A 19,307-nucleotide genomic window follows, 5' to 3' on the forward strand; every position below is an offset into this window, starting at 1 on the left:
TTAGTCGTAAAAAGCCAAAATATTAACCGTTAGAGGTTGCTTTTCAACTTTGATTGACTGTTAAGGGCACTATCGTGAGCACGACTTCAAAAAGTCGTGAAAATGGAATTTCACGTTATAAGGAGAAAGAACTGACCAACCGATTAAAAATTTAAATTCTTCTGTTAAATTTCACGCTGAATTCATTACTGTCCATTGTAAGTATGTCCCATTTTCTGCTGACTTCCACTCCGATCGCCCAAGGTTGGACAAATTAAAGATCCTCAGATCTTGCTGGGTTCGTGGTGCTGTCTTCTTCTGCCCAGCTGCTTCCAATTGCAGGTGGCATTGCTTCAGGAATTTTAGGTGCTCGCCAGTTAGGAACGTCCACTGCACTTGCCGAGTACATTCCTTGGCAAACTTCCAGAAGTCGTTGATCTTGGGCGATACCTTGATTTTTGTACGGAAACTGCTCACACACAACACAAACTCGTTGCTCTCGATCTCGGGTCGGCATTCCTTCCTGACATCAATGTTGCAGCTTGATTTGATGCACACGGGATCACTTGACGTTCCATCTTTTCCTTTGTGTAGTATCTTGGACATAGCAATATGCAAGGCTGCCGTAATGGCTCCATGAACTGAGCACTTAAACATTTTGCATGACTTGGTTAATTCAAGTGTCTCTTCGACGGAGTACTCTCGATACACAACCGACGTTGTATCGGGTGCTGCCGGGGCGCGGGTAAACACTGGTGGATAGGTGGCCAGGTAAAGATTTTGTGGCCTGGGAATCTTCAGGGCTTCCCTTAAACGTGACACCCATGAAGACACGCTAAAAACCACTTTGTCTAATACAGAAGGAGTGCAACGGTGTCGCAGCAGAACTCCTGTGGACGGACGGAACGGCATATTTTCGACTTGAAACTCTTGGCCTTTGTACTTCATAGTGAGGTAGCGAAAAACTTGGTCACACATTAGAGCGATTGATCGACCGTCTGTGATGACATGAAGGAAGGTAAATACAAGCGCGTTTTTGTAAATGTTCTTTGCCCCTTCAACGTGAACTTCATCTAAAAGAAGAGCACGCCACAGGGGCCCGAAGTTGAGATCTAAAGACGTCTCGAACTCCCGCTCAAAAAGTTCAAAAAGTTCAAGATCACTGGCATTAAAGTATTTCACTGCTTAGGAGTTGATTTCACTCGGGTCTTCCACTTCAGTGAGGTAATCGGTGACCGGCCCGCTGTTTCGTGACTCTTGGCATATCTTCATCCTCATAGGTGGGTAGCGTTTAGCGAGCAACACTAATGCTTGCCTAACCATGTCGGGATCCAGGTGTACTCGTGATTTAAGACGCAGAAGAACCACAATCTTTGGAATGTGTCGTTTGTCAGCAGCATTGATAAGTTCTTTTTCCAGGGATCCAACCGCACGACTTAGTCTTCTACAGAAGTTGAAATGGACTTCTTTTTCCTTCACGGACGCACTAGAACGAGACAAATACTAGTCTCGAAACAAAAAAACAGCGGCCAAAAGTGTGGCGACGATACAGGCAGTACTGTATGGACTGTATCGAGAAACGAAGGCGATGATATCAATCGCAAACATGTTAGTGGCGGTTATCTATCTCAATGCAAAATAAATTACCATCGCATACAGTGCGTAACACATGCACACGAATACAAAAAGAACTTATTGGGAATTACGCCCTTATCCGGCTGCTTTATAGCGTCGGAGTATGTCGACCGTGCAAATATTTAGGTATTCGCCGAAGGCGAAGTGAACATATTGGCGAATATTTGGAGAGGCGAAGTCGGAGGTAAGTATTCACCAATGTTCTCTTCGCCTTCGGCGAATAATGGTTTAAGTATAATTTTCAGAAATGAATATCAAGAACCACAAAATAGCATATTGTTGTACCCGCTAACTGAAATGCACGTGCACGTGCATGCGCTGTCACTTTGTAGCTCCCTAGGGCGACCACGTACAGTTTAAACTTTAGACTTGCACGTGATCACGACTTACTTCACGACTTGCATCATGAAACCGTGGCAAATTTGTGAGCGCGTCGAAAAAAAAAAACAGAATGATTTTTAGGTCATGGCCACAATATAAAGGCTTTCAAATCAGAACTGATGAAGAAATCGAACAGCTTAAACGGGAAAAAGCTCCAAATAAACAAACACAGAGCCACACTTAAAGTAATATTAAAAAGAGACTTGCAGGGAGCAAAATATCTGCGACAAATTCGAAGAGCTGAACAAAGCGGACCTCAATTCGCTGCTGGGGAATTCTGCATAAGTGCTAAAAAATCCGACGGATGACTTTAATCCAATTGCAAGAAATCGTTGGCGCGAAAGAGAGAATTCAGGGACTGGACTAGGCACAACTGGCCCAGGCTCAGTGACTGTTGATACACTAGCAACGTCGATGTTATGAAACGAACAATTTATAGACTAGGATAAGAATAGGATAAGATAAAATTTTATTGAACACTCCTAAAGAGGTTTTTCAGTGAACAATACATGAAGTTGAATAAAATGTAAAATTTAAAATATGTACACTAGTTATATATTATAAAAAATAAAAAGAAATAGAAAGAAAATGAAAGAGATAAGAAAAAAATGTATGGGAAAATGCTTAAATATGCTAAAATAAAGCTTTAATGCTAGAAATAAACATCACTCAAGTTACCTCAACATAGCGTTGTCTTTGTGCCTTTTATGCTATTTGGGGGCAAATTATTTCCATTTTAGACAGGTTTCTGTTGTATTGTTCTTTCCCATGTCGTTGGTCGTGGTTCCCCGGAAAAGTGCGCCCGAAGCAAGGCAGGTGACCCGCACTGAGGCTTCTTTCCATAATTAACCCTCGCATCATAACGCATTTGGAATTTCTCCGCCTAAAATCGCAGTGCGATCGGAGTGACGAGTTGATGTGATGGGAAAGTTGTCTGGCCTTATGGCTGTGCTTTTTTTAATGGCAATTCTGTACTTTGCTTTGTGATGCCAGGTGTCCCCTGGTGTCACCTGCCTTGCTTTGCTTTATGAGGAGAAACTCCTGCGGGGGAAACGATATTAGAAGGCCATTAAATTCCCCCTTCCCAGATTGAACAAAAAACACACAGACATTGCTACATCAATGTAGTATTAGCTTTTTTTAGAATATTTAGCACTAAAGTGAATTTCCCATACAGTCTATAAGTCATTCGTTCCGCTCATTCCCGGTGTGTGTGCATTATTTGGAAACTCCAATAACACTCAAAATGCTTTTTCAAAGTTAAATCGAATTCTATCATTTTATTACTGAATAAAAGTTGAAAGCTTCCAGTCAAAGTTTTAAAGCCATCGCGTTAAGGCCGGAAGCGTTATGGCTCAAAGTTTGGCACGGACAAATGCGCCCGTGACCAGGATCACTAACATGCGTTCGGAATTGTTACATAATCATTTCTCACGTGCCTTTAGAGTTTTCACGTGTTTTTTTATAAATTAATTCTAATTCTTGTTTCCTTTACAGAGTACCCCGAGTACCGACTGTACTAACTAGAAACTCGTGTTAGTTTCAAACAGCACCGCACCGTAGAGTTTAATAAATAACAGTGGCAGATTTCCTTCACATCATCATATCAGTATTTCTTCATCTTTTGCCAAACGGAGTTCAAGCGAACCGCTAAAAATGGGATCGAATAGTTCCAAAGCGGGTAAATACCTCCATTGTGCCAACGTCTGCGTGGTATCTAACGCAATTCATAGCGAAGATCACTCGACAAACATGTTCAGTGAAATGAGTGGGAGAGCCGATGAAACAAATGGAGGCAAGTTAATGGTTAGTACCACGACACAAGAACAGCATTCCGCATCAAAAACGGATCCCACGTATTCAGCATCGGCGAAAAACAACGGCACTATTCATGAAGCTGGGAATGAAAACGCGGAAATAGCGAAGGAGGGAACAGTCAAGAAGGGTAAAGTAGTGCCGCCATACACTCATGGCCACAATATGGTTAATCTGCTAAATAGACATTTCAGTTACTTACAGCCAGTGGAAAATGACATCCGCAGCACGACTCGAAGCAGGATAACTAAGCATCGAGATGCACGAGAAAAAATAAACAGGCATAAATGACGATCCTTATTCATTACATGATTAACTCAACGACATTTATCTTCTCAAATGTTATTTTGCCGCAGGAGATCGTGTCAAATGGACATGAATCATTAATAAACATGGCGGGAATGGTACTTCAGAATAGCTAGAGTGACTATTTTAGAGCTGAGTGCGAGAGGTTGTGGATAAGATCAGAAGACGAAGGGGATCCGTGAAGAAAAACACGGTGGAGGGGGAGTGGTGTGGGTATGCCCTCGCGAGCATCCCCCTCGGGCTAGAGCACCAATGAGGCAAAATAATCTGCCGTTGGCCGCAAAAGACTTGGGCTCCCAGAGTATAGGATAGTGGAGTTTTCTTAAGCAATATCACTAGTTTTACTACTCTTTTTACTACTTTGTTGTTCGATCGCAAACATGGGTAACCAGGATTACCGAGAAGACTGGATGATAATTTGATTGTGTTAGGCGAAACCTGGGTTTTACTGTTGTAGATTTGTTTTGCCTCCTACCGAACAAAAATGGTAGTGGAGCGATCCGAGCTCGGAGGGGGCGACTGAGCCCCCGGACGAAGAGGTGGGAGAGGGCGCCGGGTGTCGGAGTGTGTGTTGTGGAGGCGAGAGTAGAGTGGAGTGAACGTGAGATGAACGGGAAAAACAGGGTTGAATTATGGGGTGTGGTCACAAACTATCATTTGTTGTGAAACGCGTCGGGCGATAAGAAAAAAGTGTCGAGTGAGAGAGAGTGAGCGTGACCGAGCGGGTGGTCGGACATGGCCTCTCACTCACACTCAGAAGAAGAAAAAGGGAGGGGAGACCAAGGTGATGAGTTCACTCAAGTCGCACAGGACCCGAGGCCCCCCCGGGAGATGGCCGCCCGGTGGGCGGGACTGACGAGCCGGGGGCCCACGAAAGTCGAAGAGTGAGCCCCCAAGGAGAGGTGGGGAGGCAGGGGACCAGAAAGAGAAGGGGGAAGCCTGGACCGGGCGACGACACAAAGAGAAGAGAGATGGTGAGAAGGCCAGAAAACTCCACTACCTATAGCTCAGGCTCAACACAACTGCGAACAAGCCTTACAAACCTGTTTTGATAAAACTTTTGTTGGATGTGTTTCGAAGAATTTTCTATTTTTTTCTTAAATCTAGTTTTGGCCTTATATACACTAGGGCAAAGTGTTTTGGGCTCATCAGTTATTTTGGATTCGGTATTCCGTTTGTCGTTTAGAAATAGTGTAATTGTAGTCAGGGGATGACACAGTGTGTTAGTGGTTTGACGCTGACTTTGCTTTGATTTTAGTTTTCAAGACGTTTCGGCTATTGCTTAAGCCTTCATTAGTTAAATAATCAAAGCTGTTACACACGATTTAAAAAGGCAACACGTTAGCGCGCGCTTTAAAAATAACGTGTAAAGTTTGAAAGGAAGGAACGTGGAGCGAGACTCATGCGCGCGTGACAAGGACAAGTAAACATCTGGGATGATAGCATGGTCGTTACCAGAGTGTGGATCCTTAATGGATAACCAGGCTTCCAAAAAGAGTCGCTTGTGATAGTCCGGCTCATGTCCAACTACATTGACGGCATTAAAATCCATGTGGTGATTATTTTCACGAACATGACAGGAGATCTTAGATTCATGGTCGAACGAACAACTGCCCTTTTGTGTTTCGCAATCCAGGTCTTTAATGGTCGCTCCGTTTGACCGCAGTATACAAAATTACAGTTGGTGCAATTGATTTTGTAAACTACGCCAGATCCTGGGCGGTCAACATCGTGTTGAGCCTTTGGGCGCGGAAACAAACTGTTCACAGTTTTTAGCGGTTTGTAGGCGACTTTGATCGCTTGTTGTCTTAAAGAACGGCCAATCTTTTCGGAAATGCCTTGAACATAAGGAAGTACCACGAATCGAAGCCATAAATTGGTAAATCTGCTGGTGGCTTTGACAGTGATCTCATCACCCTGTGTGCCATAAGAGATCCGTAGTTTGTACACTGCTCCAGGAAGGAAAACACAGGAAGGAAAAGAAACAAAACGAGTGAGTCGGTGTTGCGCGAGAGCAACTATCATCATCCTTCATAAACAAGTGCGAGAGACCACCAGCAGATTTACCAATTGCCGAAACGTCTTGAAATATCACATCAAAACAAAGTCAGCGTCAAACCACTAACAAACTATTCTGTTTGTCATTTGCTAGTATCAGTTCATCTCGTACCCAGATCTTCTCACTCCTTGGTAAGGAGAGATCTGAGGACGAGATTAAACGTTAGTGTCCAGATCTTCACGACTGTGCAGGTTCCGTAAGAGTTTGCGAGAGTCATACCATTAGCTATAGGATAAGTGGAGTTTGTCTAAATATAAAACTAATAACTAACTAAGTCTTCGTCTTCTTCAGTCGTTTTTCGAATTAGTTTTAATAAACATGGGTAACCAAGCTTTTGTTGAACCGAGAAGTCCTGGATGCTAAGCTTATTTGCAATTGCAGTGCCCGTGCCCACTCCCCGAAACAAAAACCATTTCCTTTGGGGGTAGGTATGCCTTAAGCTAGGCTAATTTGCATTTGGGACTATGTGTATAATACCATGGGTAGGAAAATAATCCCTTCGATCGTGTGAAGCTCGTAAGATCCAAAGGTGGCCATCTCTTTATATGGAAGGTAAAGGTGGCCCACCTGGGGGGTCTCCAAAGGAGACCATTCAGTTACACAGGGAGTGGGATGTAGTGAACATTGGTTTACCCGGAGTAGTTGGAGTCTTGCTTAATTAAATGGTTGAATTTTGCGAGTATGAATTGGAGTTACGAACTATTAACATCACCTTTGAAACAGATTGAAATAATACAGGCTCGCCCGCTCTTACAACTTTTCTTTATTTTCTAAACTAACTTTCCAATGTTGTGAGAATTAGTGAGCGGAGAAAATATATTTTTTCGGCTTAATTCCAGAAACAGTACTGGATTCTCCGATGTCAAAGTTGCACGCCGCATGTAAATAATTGTATCATATATACGAGTCGAAAACATTAAATCAAAGAACTGCGCTTGCAAGGTTCAATTCTTCAAAATAAAAACTAACTCACCCTATGCGGAAATATTTCTAATTTATTTTATTTCAAAAACACAGCCGTAAAGGCCGATTTTTCGAAACTTAAATATTCACAACAACAATTAGTGAAGAGATTTGAATATTCATATTGGTAAGTTGTGACCACACAAACAAACACACACATAGAGTTGAACGCCTGTGCTTTCCCGCGCGTGCCACACCGGTAAAAATGTCACTCGTTGCTTGTTTAGGCAACGTTAGACAACTTCAGCTAACTCCATAGCAAAAGAAAATAACGACCACAAAGCTATCTGAGATTTACATATCTTTTCTTCCGTTCAGCCGCTAACACCTCCAAAATGAACGAAAATTCATTTCCGGTTGCCAAACTTTTTTGCATAACCTTCCATGTGGGGAAAGGCTCAAGTTTGTCGCCTTTTTCAAACCTAACCAGGGGATTGAAAGTGCTTATTGATCTTACGAGCTCAACACGAAATTTAGAAACAATATCCAGTGTTTGTTCGGTTTAGTGATTGGCCAAAAACCAAAATCTCCTAGCAACGGTAAAAGTTTTTCCTACCCAGTGATATTTTTATTTCGCCGTAACACCAAATGCAAATCAGTTTAGCATCCAGGACTTGGTTACCCATGTGTTGTAAACTAATTCGAACAACAATTCAACGAAAGTACAAAGACGACTTTAGTGGTTAGTTATTGGCTTTATATTTAGACGAACTCCACTTATCCTATAGTTCATGGTTTCTTCATTGTTAACGATTTGTATCGATTTCTAACGAACGATTGTTTGGGTGATTTCTATGATTTCTGATTTCTACATTTAAATTTTCAATTGAATTCTATCATAATATTACTAAATGATAAGTGAAAGTTTTTTCAAAGTTTTATAGCCATCGCGTTAAGGCCTAAGAAGTTATGGCTCAAAGTTTGTCACAGACAAGTGTGCCCGATATAACTGCGGAGCCTCCTTAAAGGATCCTAGTCAACCACGCCTTTTCTTTTGTTGACATACGAGAGTTTCGGTATTATATTTAACGCAGTGCGTGTCTAAACGAAAGAGATCACTGTAAAACTGTTAAAGGTAATTAAACAGACTTCCAGTAACACAAATTACAGCAATGCATGTGCAATACAATTTCGCTTCACCATACAATTTTCATAATTTCGATGACATCGAAATAATGACAACATTCTGGGAACGAGGTTGCGAAAATGACGGAGGCTGACTAAGGGATCAAAATTGTTACATAATTGTTAAATTGTTACATAACATTTTTCACGTGCGTATAAGTTTTCACGTGTTTTAATTTTTGTGAATTAATTATTGTTTTCTTTCCAGCTTAGCGACTGTACAGTCTAGAAGTCGTGTCAAATTCAAACAGCACCGCACTTACAGTAAGTGCTACTTATAATTACTGATTTCCTTCACGTTAAAATTTCAGTATTTCTCCATCTCTTGCCAAACGGAGTTCAAGCGAATAAAATGGGATCGAATTGTTCCAAGGCGGGTAAATGCCTCGACTGTGCCAGTGTTTGCGTGGTATCTAATGCAATTCATAGCGAAGATCACTCGACAACCAAAGTCAGCAGCGAAATGGCGAAGAGTGGAAGAGCCGAAAAAATAAATGGAGGCAGGTGGGTTAGTTCAACACAAGAACAGCATTCCACATCAAAAACGGACCCCTTGGATTCAGCATCGGAGAAAATAGGCACTATTAATAAAGCTAGGAATGAAAACCCGGAAATATCGAAGGAGGACACAGTCGAGAAAAGTAAAGTCGTTCCACAATACACTCACGGCCGGAATATGGTTAATCTGCTAAATAGACACTTCAGTTACTTACAACCAGTTGAAAATGACATTGGCAGTGCGACTCGAAGGCGAGATGACGATGCACGAGTATAAATAAACAGCCTTAAATGATGGTCCTTATGCAATACACAACGCTGGCGACAAACACGATGAACTCAACGGAATTACTCTTCTCAATTGTTATTTTTCAAAATTTTCCGCAGAAGATCACGGTAAAGGTACATGAATTATTTGTAAACAGGGGGAAATAATCAAGAAAAGTTTTTCAGAACTGAGTGCGAGAGTTTGTGGATAAGAGGACGAAGGAGATCCATGGAGAAAAACATGGTGGAGGGGGAGTGGTGTGGGTATGCCCTCGCGAGCATCCCCCTCCGGCTGGAGCACCAATGAGGCAACATATTCTGCTGTTGGCCGCAAAAGACTTGGGCTCAACACAACTGCGAACGAGCCTTACCACTGAAAATGATTTTTGATGAAACTTTCATTGGCTGTGTTTCGAAGAATTTTTTTTATTTTTAAAATCTAGTTTTAGGCCCTATGTACACTAGGGCAAAGCGTTTTGGACTCATTATTATTTTGCATTCGGTATTACGTTTGTCATTTGCTCGTATCAGTTAATCTCGTACCCAGATCTTCTCAATCTTTGGTGAGAGGAAATCTGAAAACGAGATGAAACGTTAGTGTCCATATCTTTACGATCGTACAGGTTCCGTAAGTGTTTGCGATAGTCATACTTCCCTGAGTTATCGTTATGCTCAGCTCGCAAAAACGTTGAAAAAAATTAGACCTGATCATGACTGCAGGTGGCAATACGAAAAGTACTGACAAAAAACATAGAGAAATTTTTTTAAGGAAACGTAAGTGGTCGTGATCAAAGAATATACGTCAGAAAAATAATGTACCAGTTAATCCTTGCTGTACTTAATACGAGGCCTAGTACGAGGCTATGAAATATTTTTCAAACGGCTCAGAATAGATTAGGCTCGTAAAGTACGTCAGCTTGACGCATTTCATCACGTGACTGGTTTCTGTTTGTTCCTCGCTGACGTAAAACTTTGTAGGTATGTAGTAAGTAATTCTGTACTAGCATTGTAAGGAGTGTATTTAGTATTGTAAGTAGTGTGCTTTTTCCATTTAAGAAAACAACTTTGTACAATCAGGTTCGAAACAGACATGTTGTGATCACGTTATAAAAAGTTTAGCTTTAAAATTTCACAGTATGAGTTCTTGTCAATATAAAGTGAGTTATGTACAAGAAGAATTGTTTTCAGCGTCGTCATGTAAAATAAGCGATGGAAGTATACTGAAAATTACAAAAAATTTACGCAAAAAAATGACGTCATATTGTAAGTCAATGATACAATATATATACCCATTCACTTAATCATTTTCACATGTGAAATTTAACAAGCGGAGCATAGGCTGAAAAAAGTAATATGAAAACTTAAGGCAATAAAATAACAATTAAAATTATTCTTTTGGTGTAATACTTATTAGTAGATACTTTAAATTTCACTCTTTTTAAGTGTAGACCGTGATGTTTGGGTCCAAATTATTGACCAAGTGATTAAAAATAGTAAGAAGCCTTATACCTTCTAGTGACGTCATTACGTAATATCCATTTTTAACATTCGTTTATACCAACCGCAAATTATTTTTACATTTACTGAGAGACATATTCGCCAGTGATACAGTATTGCATTTCTAGGGAGAGAATTCCCCTGTAACTGAGGTTCAGGTAGTTTTTCATTTTGTGAATTTATTTGGCCCTGCTACCTGTTTTTTTTTTTTTTTTTAAGTAACCGACTTTTCTTAGTAACAATTAGCATCGCCTTACAAAGACTGTCAAAACATATAACAGCAACGCATTCGTATTAATGACAATAACGGATTTCTTTTACATTAACAGGTCAGAATTTCTCCTTCTCTTGCCAAACAGAGTTCAAGCGAATGAAATGGGATCGAATTGTTCCAAGGCGGCTAAATGCCCCGCCGAATGGTATAGTTTCCCTATGACTTCCAATGTAATTCAGAGAAGAGATCACTCGACAACCAGTGTCAGCGAAATGGCCAAGAGTGGAAGAGCCCACGACATAAAAGAAGGTATACCGAGAGTTGGGACCACAAGACAAGAACAGTTTTGTGAATTAACGATGGGCCGCTCAGATTCATCGGCGGCGAAAATCAGCGCCACTGTAAATCAAATTAAGGAAGAAAGAGTACAAGTATCGAAGGAAGAAACAGCATTGAAAAGTAACGTGCCGCAATACAGTAATGGAAAGAGTATGGTAACTCTTATACATAGACATTTCAATTATTTACCACCAGTTAAAAATGTCATTACTACAACTCGAAGGCAAGGTAACGACACACGAGAAAAAAATAAACATTGAACTCAGCGACATAAATCTTCTCAAATATTAATTTTCATAATTTGAGAACACTCACCGAGAGATTTGGGCTCCACACAACTATGGTCAAGCCTCACATCTGAAGATGATGACCACCCTAACACTGGTTGAAACGTCACACTTGTTCACTGAGATAAAACTTTCATTTGCTGTGTTTCTAATAAATTTTTCTTATTTTCTTTTATCTTTGTACATGTCTAGATATACTTTTCAGGAAAACGTTAGTGGCCTTGTTCAAAAATATAGAGATTGGTAAAGGGTATTTTCGTGATCGGTGACCGGCCCTTTTTATTTCCCTTGAAAGTGCAAAATGGCTATTTTTTACTCGTAAATCTTGATTTCCATAGAAGCCGTGATTTTCCAAAACGTTCTTTTTTATTTTCCGTGGAGCCCGAAATGCCAATTTTATTGCAATTTTCGTGTGAATTGTTTAGGGGCCATTTTATTTCCGTGAACCGTGGTCCACACCCCTCCCCCTTTACCACACTAAATATACGCCAGAAAAAAATGCCGTAATAATTAATTCTTGCTGTGCTAAGTACGAGGCTCTACTGGAACTTCTTTGAATAAATTATACTCGTGGAGAACGTCATGATCAGCTTGACACATTTCATCATGTGTTGAATTGGTTTCTCTTTGCTTCTCGCTAACTTAAAACTTTGTACTATCAGGTTTGAAACAGACACGTAATGATCATATTACAATGAAATTTAGCTTCAAAATTACACAGTAAAAGTTCTTCTCAATTTTAAGTCAAATATACGGTACAATCGAATTGTTTTGAGCGTCGTCTGACGAAATAAGCGATGGAAATATGCTGAAAGTCAAAAATACTTACGCAATTTAAAAAATGACGTCACATTGTTAATACCCATGATTACGTACGCAAAATCAAATTTAACAAGGCGGACATAGGCTGATAAAAGCAATATAAAAACTAAAGCATGCAATCAAATAACACAATACTAATTATGATATTTTATATTTCGCTCTTTTTAACTGTACATCGTGATGTTGGGATCTTAATGAAATGATTAAAAATAGTAAGAAGCTTATACCTTCGAATGACGTTATAACGTAATACGACTAAGCCGAAAATAGGAGCATTGAGGGTGGGACTAATTCCACTCAGTGAATCGATTAGTCAGTTCTCGTAAACTCCCAAGGGAATACTTTTTGCTGTGGGTGATGAATACGTTTCCAAATACAAACGCGTCGACACTTAAGGTTTTAAAGGCGAGTGTTTGCAATGAAAAGCTGTCAACACTTAGCAGATCCTGATAAACAACTTTACATACCTTATTCTTACTAAATTTCGCGATTTCAAAATAATCGTGAAATTTAAAACGCGCGAAGAAAACATTGCGCTTAATCTTTACACGCGAAAATTAATACCATATATACCAAAACAATAAAAATTTTAAATGTTTGGAAATGCAAATATCTACCCTTCCTTGAAAATTTCTTTTCGTCTTGTTTCGTCTAGCACCCTTCCCCTGATTGCTGTTTTCTTCAGCTAAAAATCGGCCAAAATTAACCTCTTTTGTATAGTCAAAAAATTTTTTTCGTTAATTTGCAGGCTCCTTGTAGTTACATTGAGCCAGACCTTTGTTAATTTCCAGTGGTTCCTCAGTATTTGACGACTGATCCATAAAACACTGACAAAATCGCGAAATCTAATACACTGTTGCTCTATTTTTTCTTGCAATCGCGATAATAAGTACTCGCAAAATTCGGCTCCCGAATATTTGCGAAATTAAGTGCGTTCGAGAATTAGTAAGAACACTGATAACAAATTTAAAACGTGACTTGCCATATCATATCAAACGTTACATAACAACTATAAAAATGGTTCGTAATACGGCATATTTCGAACAAATGTTCATCACTAGAGAGGTCAACTCTGATATGCCTATCTATATATTAACAGAACAAATATCGGGAAAAAACATTTGTTCGAAATATGCCGTATTACGTACCTTGTAATGGTCTATAACATCTGGTCCGATGAGCATTGTCTCGACGACCTACAGAAGTGATTCCCAGTCCGAGAGGCCTGGGAGCAAATGACCGGTAATTAATTTTTTCTTTATTTTAAAATCAAATTTTACAAATGGTGATTATTAAAAGAAAAGAAAAGCTAGTAAATAATAATAATAATAATAATAATAATAATGATAATAATGATAATAATGATAATAATAATAATAATAATAATAATAATAATAATCATTTCTATAGCGCTATTTAGCTAATCTTTCATAGCGCTTTACAATCACTATGCTAAAATATAAAAATAAAATATAAAAAAACCTAACTAAATTAATCTATTGAGCTAAAATATCTATACATGCAGAGAGTGAAGTTTTAAAAGTTAAAATTTTAAAAACTAAAAATATCATGATTATTTAACTGGACTTAAAGTAAACGTGTATAAGAAATAAAAATTAAATGTCATAGGCTTCTTTAAAAAGATAACTTTTTAGGTTCTTCTTAAAAATGTCTTCTGATGCCGATTTTCGGATGCTCAGTGGCAGGTTGTTCCACAGCCTTGGCGCAGCAGTGCTGAACGCCCGGTCTCCGTAGGTCTTGAGTTTAGCCATGGGCTCAGTTAGCAGTTCTTGGTCACTGGAACGTAGTGACCGAGAGAACTTTCTAAAACTTAGCATACTAGAAACATAGGATGGTGTTTTGTCGTTGAGTGCTTTGTAGACTATTAACAGTAGTTTAAAAATAATACGGAATTGTACGGGTAGCCAATGTAGCTTAAACATTATTGGGGTAATAGAATCATATTTCCTTGTTAACGTGACAATGCGAGCAGCTGTATTCTGAACACGCTGTAATTTACAAATTAACTTTTTCGGAATACCATACAGAATTGAGTTGCAATAGTCGAGCTTGGAACCAATAAAAGCGTGAATGAGAATTTCCGCAGAGTCCTGAGTGAGATATTTGCGAATCTTTGATATGTTCCTGAGATGGTAATTTGCCTCATTGCATATCTTTTTCACATGTTGTTCCATACAAAGGCAATTGTCAATGATGACTCCTAGGTTGCGTGCAGAAGACTTAGGGGCAATGTACTCATCTCCAACCCGAATATGTTCAAGATCAGGGAAATGTCGAAATTTGGAGCTAATGACGACTAGTTCAGTTTTGTCCTGGTTAAGTTTCAATAAGTTGTTACACATCCAACGATCTATTTCTTCAACACAGCGTTCAACACGCAACTTTGCTTCTTCAAGGTCAACACAGCAATCAGTCTTGAAGGATATATAAAGTTGCGTGTCATCAGCAAACAGATGATATAGCAAGTTGTGCTGCTTGATGATATCAGCAATCGGTGCAGTGTAGATGAGGTACAGCAGTGGGCCCAGTACTGACCCCTGAGGCACCCCGCGAAGCAAGGGTCGATTTGACGACAGGCCTTCCTCTACTTTAACAAACTGTTTACGCGAAGTTGAAACATTCGAATTCATGGATGTCCGACTCCGAAGACTGGTAGCTTGTGCCTTGCAACAGTGTGAATTTCGGGGGTTTTCAAATTTTATTGTTTTTAAAAAGTGCGGTGGTTTTTTTTTTTAATTAAAAGCCGTTTTATAACAGTCCATACCCTTGTTAATCAAAACAAGAAATTATTGATTGGCACAAGAAACTGTTTTTTCACGAAAAATGCTTCTGATCGCTCTTTTTTAAGACTATTTTCCTGCCAAAATTAAATCATACTAAAACATCACATAACATCGATAAAATTACATTTCAAGATAAAATAGTTGTACTTTAATTAATTTAAAAAGAGTAGAAACTCCAGCAAATGTGTTAGAAATTAATTTCGAAATAATTATGTTAATTAAAGTCATGATCAATAGTTACCGTAGGCTGTATTTCCTGCGAAAAGCTAGTCGTATTACGTAAGTATTGCTTTGATTTTGTTTTGTTTGATATTAGTTTAGTTTGGTTGAAAAGTGAGAATATAAATTTAATATATAAGGCGGTCTTAGTAGAAATGATTAAAGGTACTAAAAGAAGAAACCACGCGACGTTATTTCTCCCGGTCGACACGAAACTTTTGTCATTTTCAGTTCATGTTACCACGTTTCATTCGAGACTAACACTCTTATAAATATGAATTGTTCGTTTGCTTCACAAGAATCACCTTGAAGTCTTCTCGGATATAGTACAACTATTCTACCGTTAGATGTTTGCAAACAAAACGTAACAGTTCATTTACTAGGTCTTGGTGTGAGTGGCAAGTTAGGATGGCAATCTCGAACTTCAGATATCACTGGGATGGAGCTCATTTTATGCAGATCAGGGCACGATGAAAATGATAACATAAAATTATGACATACCGTTTTCTTCAGCTTCTTACCAGTCTTCCTTTTACAGATCAATGTGAAAAATATACTAGTTATTTGAAGTTTGATATAATGTTTGTTTTCCTTTTTATTTTAACAGAAAAAAATTTCAATTCATTAAAACTTGAAGACTTTAATATACAAGCTAGAGAAAACGCGTCGAGATATTCCTTAACTCGCCACCAGGGCTGTAACTGGCAAGAGACGAGGCACTAGCCTAGTCTAGATTTTTACCCAAAATTAAAACCACAATAAGTTTTGTTGAGAGATAATTCCCAGTCGAACAAAATTGATTTTCCTGAAGAAAAACGTCATGAAAAATGTCTCTTTAAGAGTTTCAGAGCCTCTAGATTACAAAATTTTCTGGAGGCATATACCCCCAGAACCCCCCTAGAAAGATCTTGCCTCGTCTATGGCAAAGGTCTGGTTATGGCCCTGCGCGCGACAAGAATTTCATTATAATTGTTCGATTTCGAATTAAACTGCAAAAAATTCCAATCGTAGTTTTTGCATAATGCAATAGATGCATTGTTTTGCAATAATAAAGTTATGTAATGTTTGGTACCAATGGACTCTTCTGGAGTCTCAATTAATGTAATTACACATTCATAGACAAAACAACCTTAACAACATGGGGCTTTATACAATATTAATAGGAATAATTTTGTTGCTCTTTGAAGGCTCAAACGATATAATTATAAGCCCATAGGCGTACATTCTGGAGGGCTTTCTGTTGGATGAATTTTTACGTCTTAGTCGGTTATACCTTTTTTTTTTGGGGGGGGGGGGGGGATTTTATGGTATATATAGCTAATCTCAGTAATCGGTTAATCTGACGTGATTAAGTTGTAAGCATCTTTACACTATGGCCGTAAATTATTCTTCTAATAATTCTTTCCTCGGTTGACTGCTCCCATTGGGGTACTGCGAAGCGTGACTTCATATGCACGCAACATATTAAAATATGTTGTGTGTTCTACTCTTCTAGTGCATGAAACGGTGTAATACCAGAGCAAAATTATCCCGAACATTATTGAAACATGCTTGGAGACATTTGAGGGAACCCGCGATTTCTACCAATATTCATCGTTAGTGAAATCGGTGATTCAGTTTACATGATCGGAGATCGACCATGCAAATATTTGGAACATTAAACTTCGCAGCCGACATCTCAAGGGAGTATTGAAACAGGGAGCATATCAATAGGTAAGCAAATCGATAAATCAATAATGGAGATCAACGAAATGCCACTAAATACTTTCAGTCGGGGAAAGGTTGCCAGCCGAAGTTTCTGCTCAATCACTGGTCAGTCTTGTATTGCTCGGTCATAGTTGAAGAAATATATCAAACACGAGAGACAGTGTCTCATCGGGATATCCAAACACCGAGAAGAGAGTTGAAAATACGACGCGCAGCGGAGTATTTTTGACGAAATTCGAGGTGTTTGGATAGCCGATGAAACACTTTCTAGAGTGTTTGATATATCTTTTCAATCGAAACAAAAAATGAGGAGTAAACGGAGAAATAAGATCGTAAAATCTATGCTAATTAAGACCGGGTATCCAAACTTCATTCACGGTTGGGATTTTCTTTGTCTTACTGAGTTTGAGAAATAATATATCAAACAGGGGAGAGTGTTTTATCCCTTATCCAAACCTTTTCTGTTGGTGGTAAGGGGGTTGTTTTTGAGTAATTTTATGGTATACATTGCTAATCTGTTAGCGTCGTGATTAACTTGGAAGCATTTTTAAACTTAACAACATGGCCGTAAAATATTCTGGATTATGTCCTGATTGTCCTCGATTGACTGCACCCATTGATGAGCTGCGAACCATGACTTCATGTTAATGCTCAGTCTTGAAATGCTCCGTCATAGTTGAAGTAAAACATTATTAAACACGAAAGAGAGTGTTTTTCGCTTTTCCAAACACCGAAAAATATATTAAAATACAACGCCCACCAGACGAACTTCGAAGTATTTGGAAATGGGTTGAAACTAAAACTAAGGAGAAAACGCAAAAATAAAGTGGTAAAGTATATGCTAATTAAGATGGCATGGTTCTGATTTCCTTTGTTTTAATTTGATGAATTATGTCTAAATTGAGTTTGAAACGATTATATCATCGATCACGAACAAGCAATATTCTGGCGCGTGTAGTATGTAAAAACACAAACGCAGCTAAATGTAACTGTACTTGGTATATGGATTTGTAGGCTTGGATATGTTCTGCTCTTAACCACGGTTCTATATCATCCTACCTCAGTTTAGTCAGGACTACAATGATTTAGAATGACTGGCTGTCCTACAGGGCCGTAACTAGCAAGAGGCAAGGCGAAACACTTGCCTCGTCTAGATTTTAACCCAAAATTAAAAAAAGATATATGTTTACACTCTTTTTATTTTATAAGAATATTGTTTTTTCTGAACCAGGCTGGATACTCTCATTATATATTTTTGATAAATTTAGGCTGAAAATATATTCTTATGAACATTCTTAGATAATACTGTTTGACATTTCCATTTTAGCATGTATTGGGGTATTAGTTTATGTACCGTTCCTTGGACTGTCATAAGCATCGAACGTTTGGCTTAGTGCAGGTTTTCATCGTTTTAATGGCTAGTTAAATGATTTGCCGTTTAGAGGAAAAAATAAAGGATTTTATACGGTTCAGTTAATTTAAAAGTATTTAATTGTATTTTAAAAAATTCCAACTCAAACTTATTTTCTTTTTAAAATCCCAGCCTTGGGTTTATTCTTAAAATATTCTTAAAAATTAGCAAATTTCAGCCTCAATATTCTTATAAACTAGATTCTTATGAAATAAAAAGAGTGTAGTTGGGAAAAATATAATCCCCAGTTGAACAAGAGTAATTTTTTTCAAGAAATGCCTCGTGAAAAATGTTTAAGAAACTTCTAGATTTCCAAATTTTCTGGCCGGGCATGCTCCCAGAACCTCCTGGCAAGATCTTGCCTCGTCTATGCCAAAGGTCTGGTTACGGCCCAGCCCCAGTAAAAAACCTAAAGAAGTAGAAAAGATGGCCCGGGAGGGTAAAAATCCGTCACTGATTTCTGGATGGAATACTTGGAAAATGGACTGTCTTCAAGCCTAATTAATTTGTACGTTTGACCAAAATCGAAATAGACAAAAATTCTTTTTCTTTTCTTTTTAGCAGGATGCTAAAATTAAACTGCAAAAAATTCCAATTGTAGTCTTTGCATAATGCAACAGATGCATTGCTTCGATGAAATTGTTTTGCAATAATAAAGTTATGTAATGTTTGGTGCCAATGGACTCTTCTGGAGTCTCAAGAATATTGTAATTACACATTCATAGACAAAACAACCTTAACAACAGGGGGCTTTATACAATAGGAACTGAATTTTTTTGTTCTCTGAAAGCTAAAACGATATAATTGTAAGCCCATAGGCTTACATTCTGATGGGCTTACTATTGGAAGAATTTTTGCAAAAAAGTTATACTTTTCTTTTTTTTGGGGGGGGGGGGGGGAGGGGGATTATTTTTCGGGAATTTTATGGTATACATAGCTAATCTGTTAGTGTCGTGATTTACTTGGAAGCATTTTTAAA

General features: G+C 38.6%; 1 pseudogene; it reads right to left on the reverse strand.

The window, feature by feature from the left end:
- Positions 1–171: 171 nt before the first annotated feature.
- On the reverse strand, positions 172–1,587 carry LOC144647567 (uncharacterized; annotated as a pseudogene).
- Between the last annotated feature and the right edge of the window lie 17,720 nt (positions 1,588–19,307).

This window comes from Oculina patagonica, chromosome 3 (genome assembly GCF_052425735.1).
Source record: "Oculina patagonica isolate OP01 chromosome 3, crgOcupat, whole genome shotgun sequence".
NCBI classification, from domain to species: domain Eukaryota; kingdom Metazoa; phylum Cnidaria; class Anthozoa; order Scleractinia; family Oculinidae; genus Oculina; species Oculina patagonica.